Source organism: Balaenoptera borealis, assembly GCF_965194805.1.
Source record: "Balaenoptera borealis genome assembly, chromosome: 9".
NCBI classification, from domain to species: domain Eukaryota; kingdom Metazoa; phylum Chordata; class Mammalia; order Artiodactyla; family Balaenopteridae; genus Balaenoptera; species Balaenoptera borealis.
This window is the reverse complement of record NC_138873.1, coordinates 32,363,114-32,376,361: the sequence shown is the minus strand read 5'-3', so window position 1 is coordinate 32,376,361 and position 13,248 is coordinate 32,363,114. Positions and strand designations below refer to the sequence as shown.

At 40.1% G+C, this 13,248-nt stretch overlaps 1 protein-coding gene across 5 annotated transcripts in view; it reads right to left on the bottom strand.

Moving 5' to 3' along the window:
* LOC309635346 (uncharacterized protein) overlaps positions 1-13,248 on the bottom strand; it is a 249,456-nt gene that overhangs the window by 69,631 nt on the left and 166,577 nt on the right. The window contains exon 5 of one of the 5 annotated variants that reach the window (XM_082406404.1): positions 12,218-13,243. The exons of the other annotated variants lie outside the window; for them this stretch is intronic. The gene's annotated coding sequence lies outside the window, so the exon portion shown is untranslated. Of the gene's footprint in view, positions 1-12,217; positions 13,244-13,248 lie in introns of those variants that run through there. 5 annotated transcript variants of the gene reach the window in all.

Genomic DNA, 13,248 nt, shown 5'->3' with positions numbered 1-13,248 from the left:
ATGGTGCTGAGGCTGAGAAAACCTGCCCTATAACCACACTGACCTTGGCAGACTTGGGTCCCAAACTCTGAACTTTCTGCCTTTAGTTCCAGGTTCCCCACACGTCAAGCCTGGTATTGGTGACTGCTGACCACTCACCCCCTCCCATGTCTGCTCAGTCTCAGGAGTTTACTATAGAGCATTTTGACAACCTGGGAACCAAGATTTAGGATGGAAAATGCCGACTCGTCTCTGACCCTTTGGAGGCAATTAGACTCGGAGGTTTGAAGGACGATGGGCTTGCTCTGTGGCCACTCCTGAGTCATCACTGCAGTTGGCAGACACAGTCACGCTGGAGAGATTTCTCTGTGAATTTCAACTCCGCTTACAGTTCAGAAACAGTGGAGTTGGAATCAAAGTAGATGATTGAAAAGCATGGTTAAGCTAGAAAGCTGTGGAGGCTTTGCTGACCAATTACGTCTGTCTCATTTCAGCTCAACAATTCAACAAAGGGTTCTGTGCCAGGCAAAGTGTAAGACAGAGGGAAAGATTGAAAATTGGATAAGACCGTCCCTTCCTCAAGGAGTCACAGCCTCAGCGCCCTCTGCCTTTCTTCTCTCTGATGTGTACTTTCTCCCTCACCTACCTGAAAAGCCCTTCCTTATGACTGACTTCAATTTATTGGCTGCTTAGGATCTAAGAAGCTAAAAGGACCCGAAGAGACCAATCTAGAAGTCCCAGAAAAGGCAACAAAACAATATCCCTCTTTATAGAAAGGTTCTGGTAATTTATCATTTACAAAGAAACAGCCTTCAATGGGGCTATTAAATACTGAGACCCTCTATATAAGAACTATCTCAGTTAATGCCTCTAATTTGTAGACAGTGACTGTTTGCAAGTGAGGTTACTCTGCTTGCTTAGGTGGAATAGCCATAGGACTTGAGTTTCGCTGGGAAAAGATGCAAAAGACATTAAACTGTAACATACTGGAGTCAGAGTAAGAACAATAACACCTGCCAGCCCACTCAGACCTTACCAATATACCCAGGAACCACCCAGCTGGCTATGCAGAAGATACAAAAACTCCATGATATTTTCTTCAGAAAGAAAAGTTGTTCAAGGAAACCCTATCCACTCCCCTTTCACTCACATCATTTACTCTCCTTTGTAGTCTTTTGAAAAGCTACCTCATATTTCTGGGCTCTAAGTTCAGGATAGCGGCTTCCTTCCCAGGGCAAGAGAGGCAGTCCGTGGAAGGCACCCACGGAGCTTCAACAGTAGGCAATATCCTTTTCCTCGAGCTGGGTGGCAGATATTTGATGTAGTGTAATGCATCAATCTTCAAATATTTGTGACGTGTATTCCTTGGGATATGTAAACTATTTCACTGTAATGAAAAACAAAAGTTTCTAAGGTAATTCTTACAATCGTCCAGATGTACATTCTGTATTGTTTCTCCAACTTTCATCGCTCTTCTCTGCTTCTTCCAAACTCCTATTCCTCTGAACTCCTATTCCCTCCTGAACTCTCTGTCTGTCTTTCTCAATCCTGTATCTCCACCTGCCACTTCCTCCCACTGCCTCCTCTTCCCGTCTGGCTCCATGTCCCATTTCTGCAAAACCTCCTACTCTTTCTTCCCACAGCCCGGGCATCTGTGAGGAGGGAGGGGCTGGTGTGAGCAGGCAGTCAGGTTAATTCTAGACCAAAAGCTTCACTTTGAGATTGTCCACATGGTCCCCCAATCCTCAGATGTTTTCATAGCTATACTTCTTTAAAAGCGTTCATTACTTAACTTTCTGCACCAAGGATTTGAGATTAATTACCAAAATACATAGACTATAGAAAGATTGAATAAACAGTTGAGAGAATCAGAACAAAGTTCCCACCACTTTGTCACGCTGGGTTCGTATTACATCGTTCTGTTATCATCTTAATTAAGCTGCAACTGTATTTCTTAGAATCCCCATCCTTAGATGGTTCCAGGTTAGAATTGGCCAAAAGAGAACCTTGTGTAAGATAACGGGAGGCAGGATTTAGCAGCGGCCTCCCTCTCTGGATGTTGTATGGTCAGAGGTGCCAGTTGGTTCTAGTTTCAACTCACTCTCCTCTGCTTCTCTGTCAACCATCCTTCCTGACTTCTCACCGTTGACCAACAGTAGCCCAAGCCTATCTCCAGACACCTGCTGTGTCCCCATCGACTTCTCTGCTGGCTCCGTCTGTTCCTGCTTGTGTTTGGCTTCTCAAATTAACTGGTCAGGCACTCTGTTGATCCTTCAGCTCCCCCGTGAGACCATCACTTCCCCAGCACTCTCTCCCTCCCCACAATTGTGAAAGGTCTAATTCCTGTAGTAAATCAATTGTCCCCTAATTCTTAGAGGTTCGGCTTCTTGGATAGACACAGTGAGAACAGTGTTCAGGATCAAAAAAATGATACAAATCAGACATTGTCTGTGAAGCATTGACTGTGGCACAGTAGAGGTAATCTAGCCCACTAATCTCATTTACAGATGAGAATATGAAACCCAGAGGCATTAAATTACAATCATCATCCATCGAGGTCACAGCTACACTGGCAGACATGGGAATAGGACCCAGCTTACTGACTTGTAGAGTTTCAATTTTTTTTAACAGTGACTACTCCTGTCATATTTTAAATTACTATTAAATCAGTTTGCTTAAAAAAAAAAAAGAAGAAGAAATGATGTGTCAAAGCAGGAATTAGGAGACTTCCCTGGTGGTCCAGTGGTTAAGACTTCGCCTTCCAGTGCCGGGGGTGCAGGTTCAATTCCTGGTTGGGGAGCTAAGATCTCACATGCCTCACGGCCAAAAACCAAAACATAAAACAGAAGCAATATTGTAACAAATTCAATAAAGACTTTAAAAATTGTCCACATCAAAAAGAAAAATTCTAAAAAAAAAAAAAAAGCAGGGATTAGTACTTTGACACTGCTTCCATCATTCTTTTAGAAAATAGAGAACTGTTATGATTATTTTGTTTAATAACTGACAGGAAGCTAGACGGTATATCATACAGGTGCTGAATTTCATTTCTTTAAAAAAATCAATAAAAAAATTTTTAGAATGAAAAACATTCTGAGCATATGAGAACCTCAAAGTTGATCCTGAATCTACAGTTACCATGGCAACATTACTTAGAAATATTGTATGTATTAATTTTGTAGTTCATTGAAGATATTAGCATCTTTAATATTTAAAAATAAACAGTCTCGAGATGTTCCTGTTTATATATTTTCTTGAATTTTTGTATTTTATTTTATTTATTTTTTTAATACAGCAGGTTCTTATTAGTCATCCAGTTTATACACATCAGTGTATACATGTCAATCCCAATCTCCCAATTCATCCCACCCCCACCCCCACCCCCTGCCACTTTCCCCCCTTGGTGTCCATACGTTTGTTCTCTACATTTGTGTCTCAATTTCTGCCCTGCAAACTGGTTCATCTGTACCATTTTTCTAGGTTCCACACAAATGCGTTAATATACGATATTTGTTTTTCTCTTTCTGACTTACTTCACTCTGTATGACAGTCTCTAGGTTCATCCACATCTCTACAAATGACCCAATTTCATTCCTTTTTATGGTTGAGTAATATTCCATTGTACATATGTACCACATCTTCTTTGTCCATTCATCTGTCGATGGGCATTTAGGTTGCTTCAATGACCTGGTTATTGTAAATAGAGCTGCAATGAACATTGGGGTGCATGTGTGTTTTTGAATTATGGTTTTCTCTGGGTATATATCAAGTTGTGGGATTGCTGGGTCATATGGTAATTCTATTTTTAGTTTTTTAAAGAACCTCCATACTGGTCTCCATAGTGGCTGTATCAATTTACATTCCCACCAACAGTGCAAGAAGGTTCGCTTTTCTTCACACCCTCTCCAGCATTTGTTGTTTGTAGATTTTCTGATGATGCCCATTCTAACTGGTGTGAGATGAAACCTCATTATAGTTTTGATTTGCATTTCTGTAATATTTAGTGATGTTGAGCAGCTTTTCATGTGCTTCTTGGCCATCTGTATGTCTTTTTTGGAGAAATGTCTATTTAGGTCTTCTGCCCATTTTTGGATTGGGTTGTTTGTTTTTTTAATATTGAGCTACATAAACTGTTTATATATTTTGGAGATTAATCTTTTGTCCATTGATTCATTTGCAAATATTTTCTCCCATTCTGAGGGTTGTCTTTTCGTCTTGTTTGCAGTTTCCTTTGCGTTGCAAAAGCTTTTAAGTTTCATTAGGTTCCATTTGTTTATTTTTGTCTTTATTTCCATTACTCTAGGAGGTGGATCAAAAAACATCTTGCTGTGATTTATGTCAAAGAGTATTCTTCCTATGTTTTCCTCTAAGAGCTTTATAGTGTCCAGTCTTACATTTAGGTCTCTAATCCATTTTGAGTTTATTTTTGTGTATGGTATTAGGGAGTGTTCTAATTTCATTCTTTTACATGTAGCTGTCCAGTTTTCCCAGCACCACTTATTGAAGAGACTGTCTTTTCTCCATTGTATATCCTTGCCTCCTTTGTCATAGATTAGTTGACCATAGGTTCATGGGTTTATCTCTGGGCTTTCTATCCTGTTGCATTGATCTATATTTCTGTTTTTGTGCCAGTACCATATTGTCTTGATTACTGTAGCTTTGTAGTATAGTCTGAAGTCAGGGAGTCTGATTCCTCCAGCTCTGTTTTTTTCCCTCAACACCGCTTTGGCTATTCAGGGTCTTTTGTGTCTCCATACAAATTTTAAGATGTTTTGTTCTAGTTCTGTAAAAAATGCCATTGGTAATTTGATAGAGATTGCATTGAATCTGTAGATTGCTTTGGGTAGTATAGTCATTTTCACAATATTGAGTCTTCCAATCCAAGAACATGGTATATATCTCCATCTGTTGGTATCATCTTTAATTTCTTTCATCAGTGTCTTATAGTTTTCCGCATACAGGTCTTTGTCTCCCTAGATAGGTTTACTTCTAGGTATTTTATTCTTTTTGTTGCAATGGTAAATGGGAGTGTTTCCTTAATTTCTCTTTCAGATTTGTATCACTAGTGTATAGGAATGCAAGAGATTTCTGTGCATTAATTTTGTATCCTGCAACTTTACCAAATTCATTGATTAGCTCTAGTAGTTTTCTGGTGGCATCTTTAGGATTCTCTATGTGTAGTATGATGTCATCTGCAAACAGTGATAGTTCTACTTCTTTTCCAATTTGTATTCCTTTTATTTCTTTTTCTTCTCTGATTGCCATGGCTAGGACTTCCAAAACTGTGTTGAATAATAGTGGTGAGAGTGGACATCCTTGTCTCGTTCCTGATCTTTGAGGAAATGCTTTCAGATTTTCACCATTGAGAATGATGTTTGCTGTGGATTTCTCATATATGGCCTTTATTATGTTGAGTTAGGTTCCCTCTATGCCCACTTTCTGGAGAGTTTTTATCATAAATTGGTGTTGAATTTTGTCAAAAGCTTTTCCTGCATCTACTGAGATGATCATATGGTTTTTCTTCTTCAATTTGTTAATATGGTGTATCACATTGATTGATTTGCGTATATTGAAGAATCCTTGCATCCTTGAGATAAATCCAACTTGATCCTGGTGTATGACCCTTTTAATGTGTTGTTGGATTCTATTTGCTAGTATTTTGTTGAGGATTTTTGCATCTATATTCATCAGAGATATTGGTCTGTAATTTTCTTTTTTGTAGTATGTTTGTCTGGTTTTGGTATCAGGGTGATGGTGGCCTCATAGAATGAGTTTGGGAGTCTTCCTTCCTCCTCAATTTTTTGGAAGAGTTTGAGAAGGATGGGTGTTAGTTCTTCTCTAAATGTTTGATAGAATTCACCTGTGAAGCCATCTGGTCCTGGACTTTTGTTTGTTGGAAGATTTTTAATCACAGTTTCAATTTCATTACTTGTGATTGGTCTGTTCATATTTTCTATTTCTTCCTGGTTCAGTCTTGGAAGGTTATACCTTTCTAAAAATTTGTCCATTTCTTCCAGGTTGTCCATTTTATTGGCATAGAGTTGCTTGTAGTAGTCTCTGTGGATGCTTTGTATTTCTGCCATGTCTGTTGTAACCTCTCCTTTTTCATTTCTAATTTTATTGATTTGAGTCCTCTCCCTCTTTTTCTTGATGAGTCTGGCTAATTGTTTATCAATTTTGTTTATCTTCTCAAAGGACCAGCTTTTAGTTTTGTTGACCTTTGCTATTGTTTTCTTTGTTTCTATTTCATTTATTTCTGCTCTGTTCTTTATGATTTCTTTCCTTCTGCTAACTTCGGGTTTTGTTTGTTCTTCTTTCTCTAGTTCCTTTAGGTGTAACGTTAGATTGCTTATTTGAGATTTTTCTTGTTTCTTGAGGTAGGCTTGTATTGCTATAAACTTCCCTCTTAGAACTGCTTTTGCTGCATCCCATCCTGTTTATATTTTTAACAAGTAGATATGTAGTCTATGGAGTATATTTTTGCTGTCATTAAGATAGACACACAAACACTGGAATCTCCTCAGTTCCATGTTTGAAATTTTCCCCCCTAAAATCGAATTTACATTGATGAAAATATAAACAGAATATGTGTTGATTGAAACAGCAGTAGTTGCATGAAATTATTTTCCAAGTATGAAAGAAAAGACAGAGATAGTGTAAACCACTGTTTCTACAGCTCCCAGGTAAGATGTGGAGCCCAACAGTCCTACATGCTGGTTAGTGGGGCTTATCTTCAGGTGGCTCACGGTGGGAGAAGGGGCTCTGGCTACCAGCCCCTCTGTGTCACTCACTAACTGGGTAACCCTGGGAAAATCACATCATCACCACTCTAATCTGTTTCCTCATCTGCAAAAAAAGAGAGGACATCTGGATAACCTCTGAAGCACCCTTCTCTCTGTAAGTCTCATTTTTGTGTTGTGCCAAGACATAGAATGATGGTATAAATGAATTTTTTAAAATTGAAGTATAGTTTACAATGTCATGTTAGTTTCAGGTGTACAGCACACCTATGTCTGTGAGTCTCTTTCTGTGTTGTAAATAAGTTCCTTTGTACCTTTTCTTTTTTTAGATTCCACATACAAATGATATCATATGATATTTGTCTTTCTCTGTCTGACTTACTTCACTTAGATAATCTCTAGGTCCATCCATGTTGCTGCAAATGGCATTATTTCATTCTGAAATTTTATTAGGGCTATTGTACTAGTATAGATATACTCTTTGCTAATTCATATAATTATAATTCTGACAAATTTCTAGATACTTTGGCAATCATTATCAAAAATTGACTTTTTCCAGGCATCTGTGATGGAGGCAAGATTGACCATCAGATCAGCCTTTGGTCTAAGATAAACTTAGCTCCATCTCAGATAATGTAGATTTTTTTCAACTCAAGTACCTAAAATTCCCTCTAAAGCACTTCTGGAGCATGCTGATGCACACGCTATGGCTTGGCTACCCAGAGCCATTCACAACTCCTGCCCCTTCCTTTTTCCTCTGCCATGAGAATCCAGAAAGCCACAACACCCGCCTGCCCAGGCTTTCTTATGTCTGAACTGACAGTATGATCCAGTTCTGGCCAGTGAAATTCGGACAGAAATCACTGAGAAGAGCTCTCAAAACACATTAGAGAAGAGACAGGCAAGCTGGCATTCTCCTCTGTCCATTGGCTCACCTGCCTCCCACCTGAGATCTGGACCCAAAACTGAGAGGTGCAGTAGTCCTCCTGCCACCACGAGGCCAAGGCCACATGCTAAGGGAGGGGAAGCAGTCAGTAGGAATCTGAGCCTTGATGGCATCTCTGAGCTGTTATCCAAATTAACGCACCCCAGACTCCTTTTTGGGGAGAACAAAGTCCTGATTGGTAGAAGCTTTCACTGTCCTGTTGCTTGTAGCCAAACACAGTCTAACTAGTACACATGGACTCTGTGGACAGTGTTAAAACAGGGTCTAACTTGCATGGCTTAAAGTGGAGAAAGGTGACCAATAAGTTTGGACCACTACACCTCAGTGCCATCATCCACAGCCACAGATTTTTACATATATGTAGTGAGAGCAAGAAGAGTCACAAACAGAACTGCAGAGGGAATACCACTGCTTTATAGAGAAGATGAGGAGCAAAGCCACAAAGCCACAAAGCCACAAGAGAAGTGGAGGGAAACAATGATGAGGCTCATCCTGAGAGAGGTGAGGACGTTATTCCTGCTCTTCCTTCCCTTCCGTGAGGACTGCACCTAAAACAGCAGAACAATTGGAGGAATGTCTGTTTTTGAATTGTTAGTTAAAAGGAAATACAAGTTTTTAAAACTTTGATCATAATAATTCCTATCTATTCATCACTACTCCTGGGTTATGCAGGACAATTCTCATTTCTCTACATTCTCAACAACACAGATGATTCCCAATCTTTGTGATTTTTTCCAACCAGGAGATTGGATTTACAGCTCCTTGGATTTTTACTGACTATGACAGGCTAAATAATGGTGTCTCAAAGATGTCCACATCGTAACCCTTACAACCTGTGAATATGTTACTTAGTAAAAGGAACTTGGCCCATATGACTAAGTTAAGGATCTTGGATGAAGGATCTTGAGATGGGCTACTTCTTACACAGATTATCTGAATGAGCTCAATGTAATCACAAGTGTCCTTATAAGAGAGAGACAAGAGGTTCAGAGTCAGAAAAAGGCCACATGATGACAGAAGCAGAGAAAGAGATTGGAGGATGCTATGCTGCTGGTTTTGAAGATGAAGGATGGGGCCATGAGCCAAGGAATGCAGGCATCCTTACCAAGCTAGAAAAGGCAAAGAAAGAGCCTCCAGAAAAAATAGAGCCCTGCCAACATCTTGATTTTACTACTTCTGACCTCAGGTACTATAAGATGATAAATTTGTGTTGTTTCAAGCCATTAAATTTGTAGTAATTTGTTACAGTAGCAGTAGGCAACTAATACACAGAATTTTTGCACCTCTGAAGAATCTACCTTGACCATGCCAAGTTGACAATTCCAAACTAAGTCCAGGGTGAAGCTCAGACAGTTTTTTTGTTTGGGGATTGAGAAATACTTAACATAAAATTTGTGTTTTTTCTTTGTTTACCAGCATTTGAGATACTATTGACATATAAATATATAAGTTTAAGGTGTATATTGTTATTATCGGATATATGTATATATTACAAAATGATTATCACAATCAAGTTAGTTAACACCACTATCCCCTCACATAATTACAATTTGTGTGTGTGTGTGTGTGTGTGTGTGTGTGTGTGCGTGATGATAAATGTAAGATCTATTCTCTTAACAACTTTAAAGTATATAATACAGTATTGTTAATTATAATCGCCATGCTGTGCATTGGATCCTCAGATTCTATTTATCTTATAGCTGGGTGTTTGTACCGTTTGACTTTCATCACCCCATTTCTCCCACCCCCAGCTCCCGGCAACCATCTTCTCTACCAGTTCAACTTTTATTAGATTCCACATATAAGTGAGAACATATAGTATTTGCCCTTTCTCTGTCTGACTTATTTCAGTTAGCATAATGCCTCAAGGTCCATCCATGTTGTCATAGAAGTCAGGATTTCCTTTTTTATAGTTGAATAATATTCCACCATATACATTTTCTTTACACATTCGTCCACTGATGGACACTTAGGTTGTTTCCATGTCTTGGCTACTGTGAATAATCAGACAGTTTTAAAGTAAGAACTCGGCGGGCTTGTTTCAGAGGTCTTTCTTTACCTATACGTGATCCTTTCTCTCCACAGGTGGCCCAGGTCTCCCTGCCCTGTCTCTCTTACTCTGTGAGTCCCAGGCCTCTTCTTCTACTTTCCTAATACGTGTTCTCTGTCCTATTTCCTCAGGAAGATGGGCTGCCTTTTGTCCACCCAAGGTCATAAACAAACTCATCAATATAAAGTAAGGTTTAGGAGTCCCAGCTTTGGAGTTGGACTTCTAGGATTTACTAGCCCTGTGGTCTTGTGCAAATTCACCTAGGCAAATATCTTCATTTCTTCATTTATGAAATAGGGATAAGAGCAAATATCTTATAGGGATAGGGTGGAGATTTGAATAATTGTGATGTGTTTAGTATGGGCACGTAGTAACACTCAGTAAACATTAACAATGAATGCTGATGATTTGGTGTTACTTCATTCAAGTCATTTGGAGTTTTAAAAGGGCTTTTTCAAAATATCACCTTAACACCAATCACTTCATTTCTTATTACAGAATTTCCCTTGTTGTGACACATTAGTTTGGGTGATGTTGGGGAAGGAAGACATTCTCTGGCCCATCATATCAATCGGTCAATCTATAACTATTCATTAGGCATCTTCAATGTGCTCGGTGATGCAATAAGCCGTGTGTGTGTGTGTGTGTGTGTGTGTGTGTGTGTGTGTGTGTGGTGAGGAAGCACAGATGAATAAGAACGTCCCTCTAGGAGTTCACTGTGTCACAGGACATCTGGGCTTCTTCCTCTAGGGTCATCCTGCCCCCATAGATCATCTAGTGCCCTGGGTGGGGGAGGATGATCATTCTGGCCGCAATGAGGCTACCAGGGAAGTTAACCTGCTGCATTTGGGAACTCAATGGCAGGAACAGAACTGGCTCTGCTTTGTGCAAGTCAACTTTATTATCTACCTACTGTGGGACCACAAAGGACACCTCAGATGCTCCCACAAAAGGAGATGGTTTTCTGAAGTCCACAGCATAATTACCTGTGTTCTTAGCCTCTGACGGCCTCTTTCCGCTATTAGGGCGATTTTCCACATTTTCTAGATTTTAGTCTAACCAGTTTAACTGCCCATAGGGGGTAGGTTGGAGATGGAATGAGAGACTATGAATCAAAAGTAGGACCATTTCCACTGACATCAAACAAGAGTGCCAAACAAGTAATTAAGCCTAGCATGTTTCCAATTAAAACTCTGATTGCGTCAAGCTTTTCTAACCCAAATAGCTAAGGGACAATTCCTACCGCTTAATGAAAGCAAAATTCTTACTAATCGATGCTCTAGCCTAATGTTCATTCATTTATACAAAGGTCAATTGCCACACAATATCCACTGCTGATTGCCACCCACAGAAAAAGTAGTAGGAGGGAAAAAATTCATGTGCTATTGGTTACTTTTGCCTAGTTTTCCAGCTTTTAAAAATACCTGCGCCTGTGTGATGACTACACCAGGAGGCCGTGATTGCAGCCCGTTTTTATGTAACAGAAGGGACTGTGCTTTTTAGCTGTTCTAATATAATATCGGCTTGTACCTACAGGACAGCGAGTCCTTTTGTTTGGTGTCGTTATCACGATTAGTCATATAGAGTATCCAGCACAATTTCTTAAAATGTCTCCATTGCTCATTGGAAAAGCATTGTCAGACATGATTCATGTTCCCACCTGTCAAATTTCAATCCAATTTTCAAACACTTATGGAGCAAGATAACATAGTATAGCCAAATCAGAAAAACACTAAGATCTCAAAGGAGTTGGCAGCCAAATCATGAAGCAAAACACTTCTCTCCAGATGCTTACCTGATTTTCATGCTAGAAATTGTAACTGCTCTAATTAGCTGATGCTGAATGGCAAAGCAACATCCCACAACTCAACAGAGGATAGGAAAATCTTACAGGGTATAATGTAAGGAGCCACTTTTTTTTTTTAAATCAGGGAAAAAGTTATTGGTGAGTCAAGTTTAGCAGTGAGAGGTTGTACTTGTGTTTCTGAGGCAAATTCCAAACATCAAAGAAAATTTACTGGAAAGTACTCTTCTGAAAAGCAGAAGGGAAGCCATGCAAGTGGGTTTATTTGTCCTGAAAACAAAGATAATGTTCTAGAATGGAGAGAGATAATTCAGAGGTTTCTCTAAGACACTTAAATCATTCGCATAGGGGCATGCCATCCTGCGATACAGTTGACAGATGCATGTTTCACTTTTCACCTGGTTCTTTGGGGACCCTTGTTTCCTCTCCTGTCTGGAGTCCATTGTCAGGGCTACTGGGGTCTCACTTCGAATACCTATGGGCTCCTGTCCCATTTCCTACCTGTTCATGGTTGCACACTACAAAACACCTTGGACCTTTCTTCACCCAAAACGTACCTCTTCTGTTCAATTTTTCTCTCAACAAATGCTCTTATTCTCCAAACCTCAATGAACCTATTTTGCCTAAAGTGTGCATGGTCCTCCATGGTTTCACTGTGTTGTTACACCCCCGTTTTCCCCCTACCCTCCCCCCATGACCACCAGGCACTGGACTTGCAGTTAGAAAGGAGCTTTCTCAAAATAATATCTTAATGTCACCATATCTTAAAATAGAACCTGTGGATATAAATTGTCCTGTGAGCAAGCACTTCCCCCCAACCTCGGAGCTCCACACCAGCCTCTGGTGGAGCTTCTGGAGTGACTGCAGATACCCCTACGGAATGTACCCACGGTGTGAGGGAGGAATCTGTAGCCGGGATGGTCATGGCCAGTCACGGCTAACATCTTTTAGCTGCAGCTGGACTGAGGTAGGGGAGCAGGGACTTGAGGAGTTCCAATAGCTGTGGGCTGACAAAGACTTACAATCCCTGCTGGGATGCAGCCTCTTGTGGTGCAGATTTTCATATATACATAAATGAGCTAATTTTTCTTTCATGCCCCTTTACATATTGTAAAGAACCTTTAAACTGGTATTGGTGCTCTTTGTTAAAGGCTGGAATGTCTTTCAAAAATGCAAATCTCATCATGTCACTATGTGTTCTAAAACCTTTCAAAGCCTTTCTGTTCTCTTTTAATAGAGACCAACATTTTTAACTTGGCCTAAGAGCCTCTGCCTGATCTGGCCTGTCTGCCTCCCCAAATTCTTTTCCCTCTGCTTCTTCCTACTGCTAAAAATGATTCAAGAAGACAATTTAGGTGATACAAACAAACTTTCTTTAATACTTCACCAAGCAGGGAGCCTCTGTCCCCAGGGGTTCAGAGAACTGCAAAATGGGGCGGAAGGCAGGAGGCTTTTACGGGAGAAAGAATGAGGAAGAAGGAAGAGAAAAACAGAAAATGAATAAGGAACAAGGAAATAAGTATAGAGCCCGGAGCTGGCCTGGCGTTTGGGGATTGGCTGGATAGACTGCGTTTCTGGTCAAGCAGAGCATTTACAGGGACACAGAAGTTATCTAAGTTTTGGTTTGCTGACATGACACCCCGTGCAGGAGAGGCTCCATCTTGGACTTAAAATTTTATTTCAGCAGCCCTCACTCATCTTTCCCCAACTCCTTGCTCTCCTTCCTGTT